Source organism: Archocentrus centrarchus, chromosome 14, assembly GCF_007364275.1.
Source record: "Archocentrus centrarchus isolate MPI-CPG fArcCen1 chromosome 14, fArcCen1, whole genome shotgun sequence".
NCBI lineage: Eukaryota > Metazoa > Chordata > Actinopteri > Cichliformes > Cichlidae > Archocentrus > Archocentrus centrarchus.
The window spans coordinates 1,156,710-1,176,709 of record NC_044359.1 but is presented as its reverse complement, the minus strand read 5'-3'; the positions used below and the strand labels follow the sequence as shown (position 1 = coordinate 1,176,709).

Genomic DNA, 20,000 nt, shown 5'->3' with positions numbered 1-20,000 from the left:
TCCTGATGAATAATATTCAGTTTCAGGTAGAAATGATGATGATACTTTATTGATCCCACAATGGGGAAATGACAGTTAACAGAACACCCCTCCAAGAAGACAAACAAACAAACATGGGGAGATAGGTGAACTGTGGTCATGCTGCCCCCTTCTGGAGGTGCTGCCATTAAAAAGACAGAAACAATAGTGAGAACATATAGAGATGAGTGAGGGAAAAACTGTGGGGCTGACTCAAACTCCCTCCTCAGCTAACAGTTCTGATAAGATGTTCATCAGCAGCTCGGTCAGGGAGATCAGTCCAACACAGGTCAGAAGAAGACAGGACAGCGGGGGGGTAGAGCATCTGTTTACAAACATCCCGGAGACAATTTGATAAACATCAGTCCAAGAACATCAGGGAGCCAAATTCCTGATTCTATGACCTGTTTTGGTGCAGACTGTACTGATTAATTTGTTGACAGCCTTCAGTCTTACTGGCTCCTCTCTGTGGAGAAACATCCAATTCATCCGAATCTTCTTGGTTTGTTCCTTCGCCGTGCAGAAACAGATACGTACATCTCCAAGATCTTACCCTCAGAATCAGCTGCAGATATACAGAGTCTGAGTTTGAGTCTGTACCTTCCTGCGTTCTTGTCATAAGCAGCCTTACCAAGGCCATTGTTTTGATCCAAACAATGGCGTTGAGAGACCAGCTGACCAGATCCATAATTATAAATTCCAGTTCAGAAGTTGTGTGAAGAGAGGCTCTAAAGCAGCAAAGCAGGGGAAAAAGGAAGAGCTGAGAGAGAAGAAAAGTGAGACCGTCTCTGCTGAGAGCTGAAGAGAAAAAAATCTTTTATGAAAAAAAATTTTATGTCTGCGTGTGACATTCCTGCTGTGTCTTTTGTGTTTTTGTGTTTTTCTAGTTTTGGATTTCTAGTTTCGGGTTTTCTTTGTGTTGCTGCTGTCATGGTCCTGGGCCGGTGGCCCAGTATTCTATGTTCCGGTGATTTAGTTCTGTTTTATTATGGTTTCACTGTTTCTGTTCCCTTGTGCTCTGTTGTGCTGGTGTCGGTTATCCTTCGGTGTCTGTATTCCCAGGTGTTCAGCCAGTGTGTACTCTGTTAGGTTCTTTCCTGTTTTATTTTGGTAGGTCTTTTGTCTGTGCGCTTTTGGTTTAATTGTGCTTCCTGTGTTTCCCTCCCAGCTGTTTCCCATTTGCCCATTACCTGCTGTGTTTATATTGTCGGTGTTTTCACTTTGTCCTCGTCGCGTCGTCGTCGTTCGCTCCCCTGCTGTGTTCCTCTGTGGTTCAGTTTTGTCCTGGTTTTGAGTTCTGGTTTTGTTCCTGGTTTTGTCCTGCACTTTGCCAATTAAAGACTGTCTTTTCCATTTACCTCGTCTGCCTTGGGGTCCCCTTCTTTCCTGCCACACAGCTGATCCGTGACAGTACGACGCGACCACGAATGGACCCCGCAGACTCCGACCCCTACAGTGGCACTCGCCTGGCGCTGGGGGGACCTGCTTTTTGGAACGGTCCCCGGCGACGCCACTCACCTCCTCCTCCTAAGCCACGAGTTATCCGCACTGGCGGAATTTTTTTGTCTCCTGCCGCTCGCTCACCTGTCACTCCGCTCACTGGTCCCTCCCCTCCTCAGCGGGCGCCGCAGCCATGGCGGAAGGGGAATCCCTGGCAGCAGCTGCATGATTCGTCCCCGGAGCCGTGCGGTATGACGCCGCGGTTTTCCATGCCGCAGCCACGGAGGACGAGATCCCGGAGGAAGCAAAGAGACTTTTCGCCGGAGCCGCCGCCCGGAATGACTCCGGAGGAGTCATTTTTCCGATTCCTGGGACACAGGGGTCCCTGGCCTCCCAGCACTTCTGCTTCACCGCTGCCTGCTGCTGAGGGAGGAAGGCCAAGCTCCCGACAGCATCGTAGAGAATCGCCGCGGGAGCAGAGCGGGATAACGCCGCGGAGACGGTCACCACAGCCTCCAGATTCCACACAGCCGTCGCCGCTTCATACTCAGTCACCAGGTTCCGTGAGTAACTCTGTTGCCATGCCTGTTAATGTAAAGACTGAGTTCCTTGACATTGGGCTGAACAAAGGAGCCGCTAAAGGACATGTGTTTTTTGAGCAGGCTGTAAAACCCAGCCCCAAATTCCCTGTTTCACTGACAGCCAAGGATAAAGACGTTTCGTGTTTGTCTACAAAGAATGGTTTCCCTGCTGAGGGCTCCCGGTCGGATGTGTGTAACTTTGTTTATAAGCTGTGTGATCTGTGGCTTGAACTTCATTGTGAAAGGCAAAAGGAAGCTATAGTGCAGAGGCTACGTAATCTGTTGTCAGTACATCCCTGGCTTTTGGACTCTCTTCCTGCCCTAGTTAGGGCCTTTGTCATAGAGGTCTGTCATTCTGACACCCCTGAACTGGCTCCTAAGAAATTAGCCACAGAAAGCACTGGGGGTTCAAAGACTGATGGCTTCGTTCCTGTTTCGCGGGTGGAGGCAGCCACGGACGGGCTGTCCTCTGCACCCGTACCTGTTTCGCGGGGGGAGGCAGCCACGGACGGGCTGTCCTCTGCACCCGTTCCTGTTCCGCGGGGGGAGGCAGCCACGGACGGGCTGTCCTCTGCACCCGTACCTGTTTCGCGGGGGGAGGCAGCCACGGACGGGCTGTCCTCTGCACCCGTTCCTGTTCCGCGGGTGGGGGCAGCCAAGGACGGGCTGACCTCTGCACCCGTTCCTGTTCCGCGGGTGGGGGCAGCCACGGACGGGCTGACCTCTGCACCCGTTCCTGTTCCGCGGGTGGGGGCAGCCACGGACGGGCTGACCTCTGCACCCGTTCCTGTTCCGCGGGTGGGGGCAGCCACGGACGGGCTGACCTCTGCACCCGTTCCTGTTCCGCGGGTGGGGGCAGCCAGGTCCAAGCCTTCACAGCAGTTTTCAGTGTCGTCCACAGTGCCTCTTCAGCCTGTCTCTCAGTCAGCTGTAGCTCCAGCCACCGCTCAGTCTCAGTCAGCCTCTGTAGCTCCAGCCACCGCTCAGTCTCAGTCAGCCTCTGTAGCTCCAGCCACCGCTCAGTCTCAGTCAGCCTCTGTAGCTCCAGCCACCGCTCAGTCTCAGTCAGCCTCTGTAGCTCTCAGTCAGTTTCCACGCAGTCGGCTCTCCCTAGCTCCCGGCCTGCTTCCACGCAGTCGGATCTCCCTAGCTCCCGGCCTGCTTCCACGCAGCCAGATCTCCCTAGCTCCCGGCCTGCTTCCACGCAGCCAGATCTCCCTAGCTCCCGGCCTGCTTCCACGCAGCCAGATCTCCCTAGCTCCCGGCCTGCTTCCACGCAGCCAGATCTCCCTAGCTCCCGGCCTGCTTCCACGCAGCCAGTCGTCTCCCGGCCTGCTTCCACGCAGCCAGTCGTCTCCCGGCCTGCTTCCACGCAGCCAGTCGTCTCCCGGCCTGCTTCCACGCAGCCAGTCGTCTCCCGGCCTGCTTCCACGCAGCCAGTCGTCTCCCGGCCTGCTTCCACGCAGCCATCTTCTGACATACCCAAACTGTTCCCTGAGCAGCCCCTGCTGCCCAGGATGACGCCCACTCAGCCGGCACCATGGCCCTCTACAGTCCGCTCAGCTCCTGCTCCCTCTGTAATTTTGGTTCCCTTAGCTTCCCAGTGTCAGCTTCCCCGATTCCAGTTCCTTTCCAGTCAGGTACCCAGTCAGTCTCAGCAGCGTCTCTGTCTCAGCCCCAGTCTCTCCCGTCGACTGCTGTAGAGTCCCTGGTCTCTGAGTCAGAGTCCCAGTCAGCTCCCCTGTCGCCATCAGACTCACCTAACCTATGCCCTGCAAAGCAGCCCCAGCCTGCGCATCCAGTGTTCGAGCATCCGGAGGATCCCGCTCAGTCGGAGCCGCCAGGGGGTCCCGCTCGGTCCGAGCGCCCGGAGCCAGAGGGTCCCGCGCCGGAGCCAGAGGGTCCCGCGCCGGAGCCAGAGGGTCCCGCGCCGGAGCCAGAGGGTCCCGCGCCGGAGCCAGAGGGTCCCGCTCGGTCCGAGCGCCCGGAGCCAGAGGGTCCCGCGCCGGAGCCAGGGGGTCCCGCTCAGTCCGAGCCGCCAGAGGGTCCTGCGCCGGAGCCAAGGGGTTCCGCTCAGTCCGAGCCGTTGGGGGTCTCCGCTCAGCACGAGCGTCCGGAGGGTCCCGAGGGTCCTGCGCCAGAGCCCGAGGGTTCCACGCCAGAGCCTGAGGTCACCCGTCTCCGCCACCGCATGCCCCGCGGCCGGCCTCCAGTGCCTGCTCCTCGTCGCCGCCGCCGCTGGGAGCGCGGTCGGCCTCCAGTGACTCCTCCTCCTCCTCCTCGTCGCCGCCGCCGCCGCTGGGAGCGCGGTCGGCCTCCAGTGACTCCTCCTCGTCGCCGCCGCCGCCGCCGCTGGGAGCGCGGTCGGCCTCCAGTGACTCCTCCTCGCCGCCGCCGCTGGGAGCGCGGTCGGTCTCCAGTGACTCCTCCTCATCGCCGCCGCCGCCGCTGGGAGCGCGGTCGGCCTCCAGTGCCTTCTCCTCGTCGTTGCCGCCGCTGCTGGGAGCGCGGTCAGCCTCCCTCGTTTGGACTCTGCTTTGTGGCCCTTGGCCTGTGTGGCCCCTGAACTGTGTTTTTTTTGTTTTGGGATTTCCCAGTGGGTCCTCCTGGACACTATGTACTGTTTTCCTGGGCCCTGTGTTTTTGTTTTTCTGACCCCTGTTTTGAGCGTTGGCGCTCTTCGGCCCTGTGCCACTGCCTTTTGTTTTGGTCCTGTTTTTTTGTTTAGTTCCTGGACTGGTTTGTTTTGTTTTGTCTCCTGGGTTTTGTTTGGTTCGGTCCCTCCGTCCGGTTCCCCCTCCTCCCGCCCTGGTCCGGTTTTGGTTTTTCTTTGTTCTTGTTGTGGGCCGTCGGGAGCCGGCCCTTAAGGGGGGGGTACTGTCATGGTCCTGGGCCGGTGGCCCAGTATTCTATGTTCCGGTGATTTAGTTCTGTTTTATTATGGTTTCACTGTTTCTGTTCCCTTGTGCTCTGTTGTGCTGGTGTCGGTTATCCTTCGGTGTCTGTATTCCCAGGTGTTCAGCCAGTGTGTACTCTGTTAGGTTCTTTCCTGTTTTATTTTGGTAGGTCTTTTGTCTGTGCGCTTTTGGTTTAATTGTGCTTCCTGTGTTTCCCTCCCAGCTGTTTCCCATTTGCCCATTACCTGCTGTGTTTATATTGTCGGTGTTTTCACTTTGTCCTCGTCGCGTCGTCGTCGTTCGCTCCCCTGCTGTGTTCCTCTGTGGTTCAGTTTTGTCCTGGTTTTGAGTTCTGGTTTTGTTCCTGGTTCCGTCCTGCACTTTGCCAATTAAAGACTGTCTTTTCCATTTACCTCGTCTGCCTTGGGGTCCCCTTCTTTCCTGCCACACAGCTGATCCATGACAGCTGCCTTCTGTTCAGCCATCTCAGTTAAAAACGTTATTAATAAAATCTCAAGTATCAATCCTGCACTCGCCTGTGTCCTGCTCTGAGGTCCTCCCTGCTTAGTTAGCCGCAGCAGCCGTGACAGTAGGACTCGAACTGGAAATGGACCTCGCGGACAGTGAAATGCAGGAGTGACATGAGGTAATAGACTACTACCTACACATACCAAGAACCAAGATGGCGCCGGTGTGTGTGGCTCGCCGTCCACGGCTCTCAGTTCTGTTTTTATCTTCTGTGTTTTTTTTTGCTATTGTCACTTTTAGTGAACCATATTGACTCTTTACTGACTTATGATCGCGAAGCTCTCTTAAATATTCGACTTGCCACAGAGGAATTGGGAAGGAAAAACGCTGGCCGACAGGCCTTTGTCCGACCTCTACTTTTACCTGGAACACCGGCTTACCTGCATCGCACTCCTGCCTCATCTCATAAGAGGAAGTGTTGCAAACGACGGGGTAAACGCAGTGGTCTTTTGGTGAAATTAAAAAGATGCCTGATGCTGTCATCTGGAAATGGCAAAACAATCTCCCACAGCATCTTGGCGGAACTCAAATTCTTGCACCGCCGTGTTGTCTCCCATCGCTCCTTGGAACCCGTTGGCACCTGGCTGATACCTGTCGTCGGAACGGCAGAGGTGAACCACTTGCCCCGTTTTATTCCACCTCACCTTTGCAGCGGTGGAGTGAACCCACTGAGCCTCCGGACACTGAAACAGGTTTCTTGGACGGCTGACCCTGGCCCAGGGGACTCTATTAGGATTGCCCTGGTTAACGCTAGATCGGTAGCAAATAAGATGTTCATATTGAACGATTTCTTTGTCTGTCATAAGCTGGATTTCCTCTGTCTGACTGAAACCTGGCTAAGTGTTGGTGAGTTAACAGTTAGTCAGACGAACAAAGAAAAGGGAAACTGTGAGTGGAAACAGTCTGTTGGATACATTTTAGATTCCTTTGATGCTTCTGTAATTACTGAGTGAAGAAGCTGCAGTGAAATTAATTCTCTTTCAGCTTCATGTGCTGAATGTCAAAGCTGAAACATGCATATTTGTGTGTTTCTTTTCATGACTTAGAAATCTCAAAGCTTTCCAACTCAGCTTGAGTGAAGTGTCCCACAAACGTCCTCTTTGTGTTTAGTTTGTTGGACTCCCTGTTTTCCCTTTGAGCTCTGAGGCTTCATGTCAGACGTCACTGAGCTGCTCTCTGACAGTCACGTGGTTTCTGAGAAGAAATGTTATTTACAGGAAATCACTCTGTCGGCCATTTTACCCTCTGTGTGTGTGAGAGACTGTAAAATGGCTTCTCTCTGATCACACACAGTTTAATGTTTCTGGATAGAAAAGATTTAATGATAAGGATAAATGGAATAAAATTATTTTTTAATAACAGTGTGGAGGCTGAATGTGAGAATAAACACAGACAAACAGGGAAACTATGTTTGCCTCCATCATCATCATCACCAGTCCTCTTCACATTTTCCACGTAGAGCATCTGTTTACAAACATCCTGGAGACGATTTGATAAACATCAGTCCAAGAACATCAGGGAGCCAAATTCCTGATTCTATGACCTGTTTTGGTACAGACTGTACTGATTAATTTGTTGACAGCCTTCAGTCTTACTGGCTCCTCTCTGTGGAGAAACATCCAATTCATCCGAATCTTCTTGGTTTGTTCCTTCGCCGTGCAGAAACAGATACATACATCTCCAAGATCTTACCCTCAGAATCAGCTGCAGATATACAGAGTCTGAGTTTGAGTCTGTACCTTCCTGCGTTCCTGTCATAAGCAGCCTTACCAAGGCCAGACAGCTGCCCACACTTCCTGAATTGCAATAACAAGCCAGGTATCTCCAGGTCCAGGTATCTCAGTCTGACTCTTTATGTGTCACATTTACACTCGTTATTTCTTCATTTTCATTTATAATATTTCATCTTTTAACTTATTTAATTTTTTTAATCTTTATTTTTGATACTTTTTAATCTAATTTTTTATTATAAATTTCTATATTTTCTGTGTATTTATATTATTGTATTTTATAATTTTATTAAAATGTTCAGGTCTTACTTTTTAAAAATGTGTTTTTAAATTTTCATTTAACATGAAATAAATGAACTTATTCATGAAATGAACCAGGTTATCATCAGTAATCAATAAGTTTGAGTTTCTAGGACTTGTATTGATCGTCTGGTTCAGCAGCTGCAGAAAGATGGAAAAAAGTCTTTGGATCAATGATGGTTTACAGATCAGTTATTAGACATCAGCATATTGCTTTTGTTTTTTAATTAATCAGTTTTAATTCTATATTTGATTTTCTGTTGTTTTCCTTCAACCACATTTTAAATTCCTGTTTCAGTCCTCGGCTCGTCTTTTTTATCCTTTTAAACTTTATTCATACAGCAGCTCTCAAAACAAATTAATAACTATAAATGCCCTGAAACTCCTTTAAAATGGATCCAGTAAATAAAAGAGTGGAAAGAAAAAAGATTTATTAAACAGGAACTTCCTGTTCCTGTTTCGGAGCACAGTGTTTTGCTGTCTGTTAGCTGTTATATCTGTATAACTAGATTTATCTGAATAATAACATATTTTAGTGTAATCTTCACCTACTTTAAATAGCATACTCTTTGCTGAATCACCTGTATTCACATTACTCACTTTATTTGTTTTTAGAAATTCGCTAGCTTAGCTCAGCTAGTAGCTTAGCCCTTAGCCGACTCACTACCAGCATGGCTTCTTCTCCTGTCTCTCCTGCACTTTCCTGCTCTGGGTGTCACATGTTTAGTTACTCCTCGGCCTCCTTTAGCAGTAACGGTACTTGTAATAAATGTAGTCTGTTTGTAGCTCTGGAGGCCAGGCTTTCTGAATTGGAGACTCGGCTCCGCACCCTGGAAAATCCTGCATCTAGCCAGGCCCCTGTAGCGGGTGCGGACCATGGTAGCTTAGCCGCTGTTAGCTCCCCCACAGCAGATGCCGAGCAGCAGGGAAAACAGGCCAGCTGGGTGACGGTGAGGAGGAAGCGTAGTCCTAAGCAGAAGCCCCGGGTACACCACCAACCTGTTCACGTCTCTAACCGTTTTTCTCCACTCGGCGACACACCCGCCGAGGAACAAACTCTGGTTATTGGTGACTCTGTTTTGAGAAACGTGAAGCTAGAGACACCGGCGACCATAGTCAAATGTCTTCTGATACTGAAATGGAAGAATTTCTTAACAATATAATTCTACCAAAACTAGATGACGATCAAGCTGCAGCTCTGGATTTACCTCTTTCATTGTCTGAACTTAGTGAAGCAGTACAGCACCTCCCAAATAATAAAGCCCCAGGTCCAGATGATTTTCCAGCCGAGTTTTATAAAGAATTTTGGTCAGAGCTAGCTCCCATTTTTTTCAGAATGGTAACTCAGATTCAGAGTGATCACATCTTATCTCCAACCTTAAACTCTGCTAACATTAGCCTGCTTCTTAAACCAGGCAAAGACCCCACACTCCCATCCAGCTACAGGCCAATCTCTCTCATTAATGTAGATCTTAAAATAATTTGCAAAGCCCTTGCCAAAAGATTAGAAAGTATTACTCCATTTATTGTACATCCAGATCAAACAGGTTTTATCAAGGGTCGGCACTCAGCCAATAATACACGTCGACTGATAAATATAATAGACTATTGTTCTATTAACAAATTAGAGACGACAGTCGTGTCTTTAGATGCAGAAAAGGCATTTGATCGGGTAAACTGGAAATTTTTACTAGCAGTTCTACAAAAATTTGGATTCGGTTCATCCTTTATAAACTGGATCAGAACACTACACAGCTCTCCGAATGCGCGTGTTAGGACAAATGATCTCATTTCCCAAAGCTTCAGTCTGCAGAGGGGCACTAGGCAGGGCTGCCCACTCTCTCCCTCTCTTTTTGTAATTTTCATTGAGCCGCTAGCAGTAGCAATCCGTCAAAATGTAAATATTAAAGGGATTCAAACTGAAAATATGGACCATAAACTTAGCCTTTATGCTGATGATGTATTACTTTTCCTTGGGAATTCACAAGCTTCTCTCTTGAAGACTATCACACTGATAGATAAGTTCTCATCTATTCAATTCAATTCAATTTTATTTATATAGCGCCAAATCACAACAAACTGTCGCCTCAAGGCGCTTTGTATTGTGGGTAAAGACCCTACAATAATACAGAGAAAACCCAACAGTCAAAACGACCCCCTATGAGCAAGCACTTGGCGACAGTGGAAAGGAAAAACTCCCTTTTAACAGGAAGAAACCTCCAGCAGAACCAGGCTCAGGGAGGGGCAGTCATCTGCCGCGACCGGTTGGGCTGAGGGGAGAGAAAGACATGCTGTGGAAGAGAGCCAGAGATTAATATCAATTAATGATTAAATGCAGAGTGGAGTATAAACAAAGTAAATAAGGTGAACGAGAAACAGTGCATTATGTGAACCCCCCAGCAGACTAGGCCTATAGCAGCATAACTAAGGGATGGTTCAGGGTCACCTGATCCAGCCCTAACTATAAGCTTTATCATAAAGGAAAGTTTTAAGCCTAATCTTAAAAATAGAGAGGGTGTCTGTCTCCCGAATCCAAGCTGGAAGCTGGTTCCACAGAAGAGGCGCCTGAAAGCTGAAGGCTCTGCCTCCCATTCTACTCTTAAGTATCCGAGGAACCACAAGTAAGCCAGCAGTCTGAGAGCGAAGTGCTCTGTTGGGGTGATATGGTACTATGAGGTCTTTGAGATAAGATGGTGCCTGATTATTCAAGACCTTGTATGTGAGGAGAAGGATTTTAAATTCTATTCTAGATTTAACAGGGAGCCAATGAAGAGAAGCCAATATGGGAGAAATATGCTCTCTCTTTCTAGTCCCTGTCAGTACTCTAGCTGCAGCATTTTGGATCAGCTGAAGGCTTTTCAGAAAGCTTTTAGGACAGCCTGATAATAATGAATTACAATAATCCAGCCTAGAAGTAATAAATGCATGAATGAGCTTTTCAGCATCACTCTGAGAAAGGATGTTTCTAATTTTATAAATATTGCGCAAATGCAAAAAAGCGGTCCAACATATTTGTTTAATATGTGCATTGAAGGACATATCCTGGTCAAAAATGACTCCAAGATTTCTCACAGTGTTACTGGAGGCCAAAGTAATGCCATCCAGAGTAAGTATCTGGTTAGACACCATGTTTCTAAGATTTGTGGGGCCGAGAACAAGAATTTCAGTTTTATCTGAATTTAGAAGCAGGAAATTAGAGGTCATCCAGGCCTTAATATCTTTAAGACATTCCTGCAGTTTAACTAATTGATGTGTGTCATCTGGCTTCATTGATAGGTAAAGCTGAGTATCATCTGCATAACAATGAAAATTGATGCAGTGCTTTCTAATAATACTGCCTAAGGGAAGCATGTATAATGTAAATAAAATTGGTCCTAGCACAGAACCCTGTGGAACTCCATAATTAACCTTACTGTCTGAAGAAGACTCCCCATTTACATGAACAAATTGGAGTCTATGAGATAAATATGATTCAAACCACTGCAGTGCAGTACCTTTAATACCTATAGCAAGCTCTAATCTCTGTAATAGAATGTTATGGTCAACAGTATCAAAAGCTGCACTGAGGTCCAACAGGACAAGAACAGAGATGAGTCCACTGTCAGAGGCTCTAAGAAGATCATTTGTAACCTTCACTAATGCTGTTTCTGTACTGTGATGAATTCTGAAACCTGACTGAAACTCTTCAAATAAACCGTTCCTCTGCAGATGATCAGTTAGCTGTTTTACAACTACTCTTTCAAGAATCTTTGAGAGAAAAGGAAGGTTGGAGATTGGCCTATAATTAGCTAAGACAGCTGGGTCAAGTGATGGCTTTTTAAGCAGAGGTTTAATTACAGCCACCTTGAAGGTCTGTGGTACATAGCCAACTAATAAAGACTGATTGATCATTTTTAAGATTGAAGCATCAATTATTGGAAAGACTTCTTTGAACAGTCTAGTAGGAATGGGATCTAACAAACATGTTGCTGGTTTGGAGGAAGTAACTATTGAAGTTAACTCTGAAAGATCAACTGGAGCCAAAGAGTCTAAACAAATACCAGCAGTGCTGAAAGCAGCCGAACATGAAGAATAATCTTTGAGATGGTTATGAATAATTTTTTCTCGAATGTCTAAAATTTTATTTGTAAAGAAATCCATGAAGTCACTACTAGTTAAAGTGAAAGGAATACTCGGCTCTACAGAGCTCTGACTCTTTGTCAGCCTGGCTACAGTGCTGAAAAGAAACCTGGGGTTGTTCTTATTTTCTTCAATTAATGATGAATAGTAAGATGTCCTAGCTTTACGGAGGGCTTTTTTATAGAGCAACAAACTCTTTTTCCAGGCTAAATGAGCATCTTCTAATTTAGTGAGACGCCATTCCCTCTCCAGCTTTCGGGTTATCTGCTTTAAGCTGTGCGTTTGTGAATTATACCACGGAGTCAGGCACTTCTGATTTGAAGCTTTCCTTTTCAGAGGAGCCACAGTATCCAAAGTTATACGCAGTGAGGATGTAAAACTATTGACGAGATAATCGACCTCACTGGGAGCAGAGTTTAGGTATCTGCTCTGCACTGTGTTGGCACATGGCACTGAAGAGCACAACAATGAAGGAATTAGAAGTAGTAATAAGGTGGTGGCCCTTTCACACCTAGGTGTGATTTTTCACACCTAGGTGATAAAAAAGCCTTGCGCGTGCGTGTGAGGTGCGTGTGCGCGTGCGTGTGTCCGTGCGTGTTTGCGCTGACGTGTGATAATGACGTATACGGTATCCGTTCAAATCAGATGATCTCATTGTCTCTCCTTACAAGGGGCCTTTTTCCCAGACGGACATCAAAGAGGTTCAAACTCACAAGACAGTGGCTAAATAAAAATACAAAGGTAAATAATCTAATATCCGAGCCCACCTGTGGTGCATAAAGCACACAACACAGTGCCTAAATTAAAATACTATGGCTAAATAATAGCCGTATATCCTCCTCAACAGTAGGGCTGTTCATTTACATACAGAACGGAGGATGACCCAGTCCTGATTACACATTAATCAGATTAGTAGATTCATCCCTGAAACCCAAGGCATTTATTTAGACACACACACAAATAATTAAAACAGTGGTCTTACTAAAAAACCGATGCACTGTTAAAATAAATTTAAAAAAAATATACTGACATCCACAACATATCCCAACATCCGCTTAGCAATGTGTAACTTTTTAGAAAGCCATAACCCGGCGACAACTTGGAGTACGACCCTGACCTGTGTCAGTACAGGGCGTCTGTGTTAATAAAACTGCACTTCCTGTATGGGATCACAAACATGTGAGTAGGTAATGCAAAGTTAGCTCAAAAATCTCTGAGTTTTGCTTCTTCTAGCAAGCTGTCCCACAGACTTTTGTGATGTTCTTGAGTGAAATGAGTAACTACTTTTACTGTGAAAACCAAAGAAATTCCGACAGTATTAAAAAAATATCAGACTATGCTCAAACTAGGCAATCCTATATCAACATTCTCCTCACAGAGTTAAGACAGAAAAACAGAATCTCACGCTTATCATAAGCTTTATGCGGTGAGCAGTACATTATTTTTCCATGTTAAAGCGTGGAGCGATGAGAGTGTGATCAGCTGAAACAGAGTTCTTTTGTTGTTCTTTCAAATGAAGGCGCAAAGGATCATGGGAGTTCTCATTTCGGCGTTTATGTGTTTAGTTACAATGTTATCGGTCATGTTTTGCGGATCTCTCATCGATATTATTAATTTGAGATATGAATTACGCATGCGGTCAGGTACGGAGACTAACTAGTAATGGAACACCGTGACTGAGATGTCTGTATCCGCTAAGGGCCTACCGTCACCGCGGGTGTTTCAGAGCAGCACGCTTGTGTTTCTTGTCAATAAAGCTGTAGTTCCTGGATTTGACCAGTGAGCGCACGTCAGAAACTCTAAAATCAACTCGAATTCTCTAGTGTTTCTTGTATTTGAGCGTCACAAGACCGTCCCAAACGTTGGTTGTGAAGAGAATCGTGTAGCTTCTTTTTCCCCCAAAGTTTTTCTTTCTAAACTGACTCTGGCGTAACGCTACACTCGGACTTTTAAATGGATTCAGGTAAGCATATACTTTTACACAAAATAATGTGAACCTAAACTGTATTCTGTATAGCAACTCATTCCTTTTTTTAAAAAAAAAAAAAAAAGAAAAATAAATAAATAATTGTACGTTTGTGTATTTTGTGTATATTACATTAATGATAACTAACGATGCATGTTTTCCAGACGTTAAAAATTCACCGCCACAACCAACACGGGTGATGACCGTTCCTCCTCCTGATTCTTCATCTTCTTCATCTCCACCATCTCGCCAATTACCTGAAGAGCCGCTGTCGCGGCGCGGGGTCACGGCTGTTAAGATCGCTACACTACACATACTGTGTAAGGCCGTGCAGAACTATCATGAAGGGATATGCCACGGATGTCGAGTCAAACACCCTAGCTATGATCAGCACAGCTGTAAGCAGGTTATTCCTGATTTCTTTTACGCGCCCCATTACGACGAAGTGATGAAAATATTCTGGACAGATCGTCTCATTCCTGCCGTTCGACTATTCTTGTGGTCTAACAGTCGGGACGACGCGCGTAAGGATTTCACATGGATTGTGGACGCTCAGGTGTCTGAATTGTTGCATGCATTAAACATCTTAGATGCAATAGACAGTTTGTATCATGATCTGAGGGAGGAATATTTCTTTGAGGACTTACCAGCAGAGCTTATCATGGTGGAAAACTACTGGTTAGGCAAACACAGACTGTGTATGTAATGCATACTCTGTATTTTTGGTTTATGGGTTGAAATAAAAAAAAAATCAATATTAAAAACTGTACAGACTCCTCATTTTTAAACTCTGCATTCCTCACGGAAAACAGTGCAATATATGTTTAAAACATCTTTTCATTCATTCATAAATACACCACATACTATGTCCCAACAAAACAAACAAACAAACAAAAAAAACAAAAAAAAAAAAAAAAAAACTATGGTTATAGCAATAGTTGTGTATTTTTCCTATCTAAGGTGCGTTTCTTACACCATTCTTGTAATTCTATTTGTTATCACATCTGCATTTTTCTTAAAAAAAAAACAAAAAACAACTAACCGACTCTAATTCTCAGGTACAAAGAGGTCGGCACTCACACGACGTTCATTAGCTGAACTTTCACTCATGTACACTTTAACTATTCATCCCTATTACCAGGGTGAGTTACTTTAGTTTCTGTTTTTAGCACCGAAGATGTTTTCACTGAGCTTGATAAAACCTGACAGTTTGGTGAAATCATTATAGGTGCAGAATCTCATCCTTTTTTCCACACAGCATACCCCAAAGCACGTTTCAAACTCACAACAGAATATCACACAGGAGGAAATAATGTCTCAGTGACGTGTATAATCGTATTTTTGTGTAAGTCAAAACGATGCACCGATTTACCCATTATCCGTGTTTCTATTCTTTTTTTCATCATTAACAGAGGATCTTAGCTTGTTAATGAAACATCTCTGCACAGTTTGTCTTCATCAGAATCAATTCATTAGAATACAGCAGAATAAAAGTTTATTACAGGGTGTTGTTAAAACACATCAATTCGGCTATCATGTTTAAACAAACTCCCACTCCTAAATAACCTTTTATAAAATAACAATGCTAACAGACCGTATGTCTGCATCATGCAGAAGGATTAGGATGTTGATAAATCAGATCATACAGACTAGCACTTTTTTTTTTCATGTGTAAACTTTGTTTTTCTGTATCTTAGACTGCATAGTGCCCACAGGGCTAGAGCCAATCAAGGGTGGGCCCCGTCAGAGCAAAGGATCATGGGAGTTCTCATTTCGGCGTTTATATGCTTAGTTACAATGTTGTCAGTTATGTTTTGCGCTTCTCTCAGCGATATTATTAATTTGAGATGCGAATTACGTACGTTTGTCAGGCATGGCGACTAGCTAGTAATGGATCCACTTAAGTCTGAAGATGTCATGACAGACAATCCTAACCAGTCACGCAGTGAGGTAAAGAATTCAGCGGGTATCATCGGGTCCACGGGTAATGAGAAAACGTCTGTCCCCGAACCGCTTAAGGATTCATCATGTGATCTGACCTGGTGGAGCGGCCCACAGACAGCAATATGCCCCTGTTCGTGGTGCGACCCAAACTTCCACATACGTCGCCGTCGTATCCACACCAACAAGAACTATGGATGGGATTTCGGTGTAGCTGCAATGTTAGACATCCCACGTAACCGTATCAGGGCTGAGGAGAAAGCATCTGAACCTGAGCCGCTCTGGATTCAGGATGAGTCCATACCCTATGTATCTGAATGGTGGACCCCCTCAAACACCACATCAGTTTGAGACAACCTGTAACATTACAGTAACAAGCATTTTACGAGAAAATTGATTGTTTGATATGCCTATGTGTATAAATCATTTGCTGTCTTATGTTGTTTTTTGTGATATGTGATGGGAATAAACATTCATAAAAGCATGAGTGATACAGCGTTTTGTGTACGGGTTAAAAGTTATAGTTTTTTGTGTTCCAAAAAATGAAAAAAAGGACTTTTTTCTGTGCTTACTGCTCTTTTTTTTCCCCCACCTACAATATGTGCAAACTAACGATTCTTTTCACCTTTTTCTTGTCACATTAAACACATCTGTTCATGTGTATCTGATCATTAAATTGATACACATGTTAAAAAAATTTCATGATCTTCACTACAGAATAAACTTGTGGTTACAACAAATACGTGTGACCGTATCTTGTTAAATAAAATGTATTAAAATTGTTTCTTCAACTACATGAGTCTGGTATTCCTCTATCAGGTATGATGTAAGTATGACCCCTACAACCCTCGTGCACCTGCATTATTTTTATCTAACTTAGTTTCAGATTCCCCTTACCACTGATGTAGGCTCTGAAAATACATGGTTAATTTACTCAAACATAACTCATGATGGTTTGGCGTGAAAGTAGTTAAAACAGCGGTAAATTCATAGGTCTTTTATTCCAATAAAAAAAAAAAAACTTTGGGGGATTTAGTGGAGAGAAACATATTTCTTTGGTATAGTCTACTGATGAAAAGTTGGTATAGATCCATTCATAAGCAAAATAAAATCCTTGCGGTTATACCGTGTGAGTTAAAAACATAGTTTAAATCACACACAAGACTGCAGGCATGGGGGGGTGTGAAGGGATAGTCCTGAGCTGATGGGGAGAAGTGATGGGGAGGGGGGTATGTCTGTATTGGTAGGAATTGTGAATGTGGGGGGTAGGTGTTGAACTGTGTGGATGAGGTTTTCTGAGTTATCTCACCCAGTCTGTGGGGTTTTGCATTTGCTTAGAGGCCATTTTGCCTAATCTGTAAACTTTTATTGGGACAAAGTTTGTAAAGTGTGTATAAAGGACACTGAGCCAATAATGCATTCAATGCGCTGAATGTTTTGATTTTTGGATACATAAACATCACAACCTTGTGTGATGGTATTAATTTCACCTCATAGTTTTAAGTAATATAATTCAGTACAGTGATTTTTTACTCACAAAACAAAGCCTAGTAGATAATCCTAACTGATATTCACCCATTTCATAGTAGATGTGCGCACTGCCGCCCTGTTTGAGTAAACTTTGAGTTTTCTTTCACATGTACTGTTAGAATATAGTTAATGCTTTTTCTCTCTCTTATACAGCTGCTTTAAACTAAAACCACAATAGGAGTGATATACAAACTGTGGAGATAAACAAAATACTTTGTATGCCTACACGTTCACTAGACCTCAGTGTGCAGATTTGTGTATAAAAACGCTGCTGTGCCTCACCAGTACTGCACTACAAACTTTTATTTTAAAAAACATATTGTTGCAGACTTTGCACATCAACAAACAATGATATGATACTATGAAAAATTACTTAAGTCCACTATAGTGATATCAAACTAAGCTGATATTTTAGCAAGGAAAGGAACCATTGAGATTAAAAATCTCTTATTTTCATGGGTGTTCAGACTAAGATAAGCATCAGTAGAATATAATCATGTAAAACAGAAATACAAACATCACATAGTTAAAAGATATACATAAATAGCCATAAAATAACAAAAAATTATAACATAAGCTAAGTAAATCAAGTACAAACGATGGACCCAGCCAAAAAAAAAAAAAAAAAAAAAAAAAAAAAAAAAAAAAAAACAAAAGTATGCAATTTCGATTTAAATGCATACAATGAAGTTAATTCCACAGATGATACTTTTGATTTAAAACATGGTCAACAGATGACCGTTTGACACAAATAACACTGTCCTCCAATTCAAAAAAGCGCCCGTTCAATATCATTGACCTCTCTTAACTCATGGAGATAAGCCTCCGTTGCACCCATAAGCCTGTGTTTGTCAGGGGTGAAACCTTCCAAACGGAGAATTTGCATCAATATAGGTATAAAATGTCCATTCCAAAATCTTTTGATAGATGGTCATAATACTTGAAAAAGAAGTGTCTATCTACAGGAGCCCCACAGGTGTGTCTTCTTTGTGAGGGGTGTGAGGCTTCACATCCTGCACAAATCTCTCTTTTGTGTTTTTGAATAAGCATGTTTAGAACGGATTTGACGGTAAGTTTAACAATGTCGAGCACGACCGCGTGTAGCTGACACGTCTCCACAGGGAAGTTATGCACCCCCACCAGATCATACTCCTGGGCCATTGTGAATAAAAACACACTACAGAGACAAGCGTTATCACCAATTCCTGAGCTCCTGCCCTATCCTACTGGTCATATGTAAGTCGTATCAGGGCTGAGGAGAAAGCATCTGAACCTGAGCCGCTCTGGATTCAGGATGAGTCCATACCCTATGTATCTGAATGGTGGACCCCCTCAAACACCACATCAGTTTGAGACAACCTGTAACATTACAGTAACAAGCATTTACGAGAAAATTGATTGTTTGATATGCCTATGTGTATAAATCATTTGCTGTCTTATGTTGTTTTTTGTGATATGTGATGGGATAAACATTCATAAAAGCAGGAGTGATACAGCGTTTTGTGTACGGGTTAAAGTTATAGTTTTTTTTGTGTTCCAAAAAATGAAAAAAAGGACTTTTTTCTGTGCTTACTGCTCTTTTTTTCCCCCCACCTACAATATGTGCAAACTAACGATTCTTTTCACCTTTTTCTTGTCACATTAAACACATCTGTTCATGTGTATCTGATCATTAAATTGATACACATGTTAAAAAATTTCATGATCTTCACTACAGAATAAACTTGTGGTTACAACAAATACGTGTGACCGTATCTTGTTAAATAAAATGTATTAAAATTGTTTCTTCAACTACATGAGTCTGGTATTCCTCTATCAGGTATGATGTAAGTATGACCCCTACAACCCTCGTGCACCTGCATTATTTTATCTAACTTAGTTTCAGATTCCCCTTACCACTGATGTAGGCTCTGAAAATACATGGTTAATTTACTCAAACATAACTCATGATGGTTTGGCGTGAAAGTAGTTTAAAACAGCGGTAAATTCATAGGTCTTTTATTCCAATAAAAAAAAAAACTTTGGGGGATTTAGTGGAGAGAAACATATTTATTTGGTTTAGTCTACTGATGAAAAGTTGGTATAGATCCATTCATAAGCAAAATAAAATCCTTGCGGTTATACCGTGTGAGTTAAAAACATAGTTTAAATCACACACAAGACTGCGGCATGGGGGGGGTGTGAAGGGATAGTCCTGAGCTGATGGGGGAGAAGTGATGGGGAGGGGGGTATGTCTGTATTGGTAGGATTTGTGAATGTGGGGGGTAGGTGTTGAACTGTGTGGATGAGGTTTTCTGAGTTATCTCCCTCAGTCTGTGGGGTTTTGCATTTGCTTAGAGGCCATTTTGCCTAATCTGTAAACTTTTATTGGGACAAAGTTTGTAAAGTGTGTATAAAGGACACTGAGCCAATAATGCATTCAGTGCGCTGAATGTTTTGATTTTTGGATACATAAACATCACAACCTTGTGTGATGGTATTAATTTCACCTCATAGTTTTAAGTAATATATTCAGTACAGTGATTTTTTACTCACAAAACAAAGCCTAGTAGATAATCCTAACTGATATTCACCCATTTCATAGTAGATGTGCGCACTGCCGCCCTGTTTGAGTAAACTTTGAGTTTTCTTTCACATGTACTGTTAGAATATAGTTAATGCTTTTTCTCTCTCTTATACAGCTGCTTTAAACTAAAAACCACAATAGGAGTGATATACAAACTGTGGAGATAAACAAAATACTTTGTATGCCTACACGTTCACTAGACCTCAGTGTGCAGATTTGTGTATAAAACGCTGCTGTGCCTCACCAGTACTAGCACTACAAACTTTTATTTTAAAAACATATTGCTGCAGAGCTTTGGCACATCAACAAACAATGATATGATACTAGGAAAAATTACTTAAGTCCACTATAGTGATATCAAACTAAGCTGATATTTTAGCAAGG

The 20,000-nt window shown here is 44.0% G+C and overlaps 1 pseudogene; it reads left to right on the top strand.

Annotated features, from left to right (window-relative positions):
• Nucleotides 1-20,000, top strand: part of LOC115791920 (GTPase IMAP family member 8-like) — a 158,721-nt pseudogene that overhangs the window by 28,035 nt on the left and 110,686 nt on the right.